This window comes from Galeopterus variegatus, unplaced genomic scaffold, assembly GCF_000696425.1.
Source record: "Galeopterus variegatus unplaced genomic scaffold, G_variegatus-3.0.2 Scaffold1952, whole genome shotgun sequence".
In the NCBI taxonomy this organism is placed as follows: domain Eukaryota; kingdom Metazoa; phylum Chordata; class Mammalia; order Dermoptera; family Cynocephalidae; genus Galeopterus; species Galeopterus variegatus.
In genome coordinates, this window is record NW_007728063.1 from 213,136 (window position 1) to 214,097 (window position 962).

Consider the following 962-nt stretch of genomic DNA (forward strand, 5'->3'; position numbering starts at 1 on the left):
CTAAGAAATGTACCTGCCTCTTATTGTTTAAACTTCCCAACTACCCAACACAGTTTGTGATGCTGTAACCCCATTTTACGACACCTATAATCAGACAAGATAAGCAACTGGCTTAATATCTCACAGCAACTTACATATAGTGTCAGAATTTGGATTCAAACTCAGGACCATCTCATTCCAAATCCAGGCATGTAACCATAAACCTGTAAGAGCTGACACAGAAATAAACCAGGAAAACATAATAGGTGAAGACTGAGAGTAATACCATTATAGGGAGAGAATCACTCTATCCTTCCATTCCAGTATTTCCTAAATTTCCCTGGAGATCACAGTCACATGACATACCTGCTAAGATCATCAAGTTCTAGATATCATCCCAGATGCCCTGACTCTGCATTTCTGGCTAAGGGAATTATTAGGAGCCTTTGGTGATTCTTAATCATCAAGGACTTTTGAGAAACATGGTTCTATTCATCTCTTTTCTAAATATTAGTTTTAAAAGTGTTACCAATGAGAGACATGATTTTCATTTTGCATTTTGTGTTTAACTGAATCCAATGATAAAAAGCTCTAGCCCATGATGGTGCATATGCCACAGCAGCTCTCTATTTCATACTGAGCCTTCTCAGTAGCCTGCTTTGCAGCCAGCTGCAGGGAAAACATCTCAATCCCATCCCCACAGGTTCCTAGATAAAGAGCTGAACTGCCACATTCGTTGTTATTGAATTCCCTCATTGTCTATAGGAAGTCTCTGGCTAGCGGTGTTGGAAACTCTGGAAGCAGGTCAGCAAGAGAAGTTCCAGGATTTCCCTCTGCAGTAGTCAGCCAGCCTGCTGTGTGTCTGGCTGGATGCCAGGTACTATAACAAAAGGGGTGCAGCTCCGAAAAATGCAAACATCCTAGAGACTTCTTACAACATTTAGGTTTTTATCTATTTTCCCAGCTCCTGAGCCATTACTAAT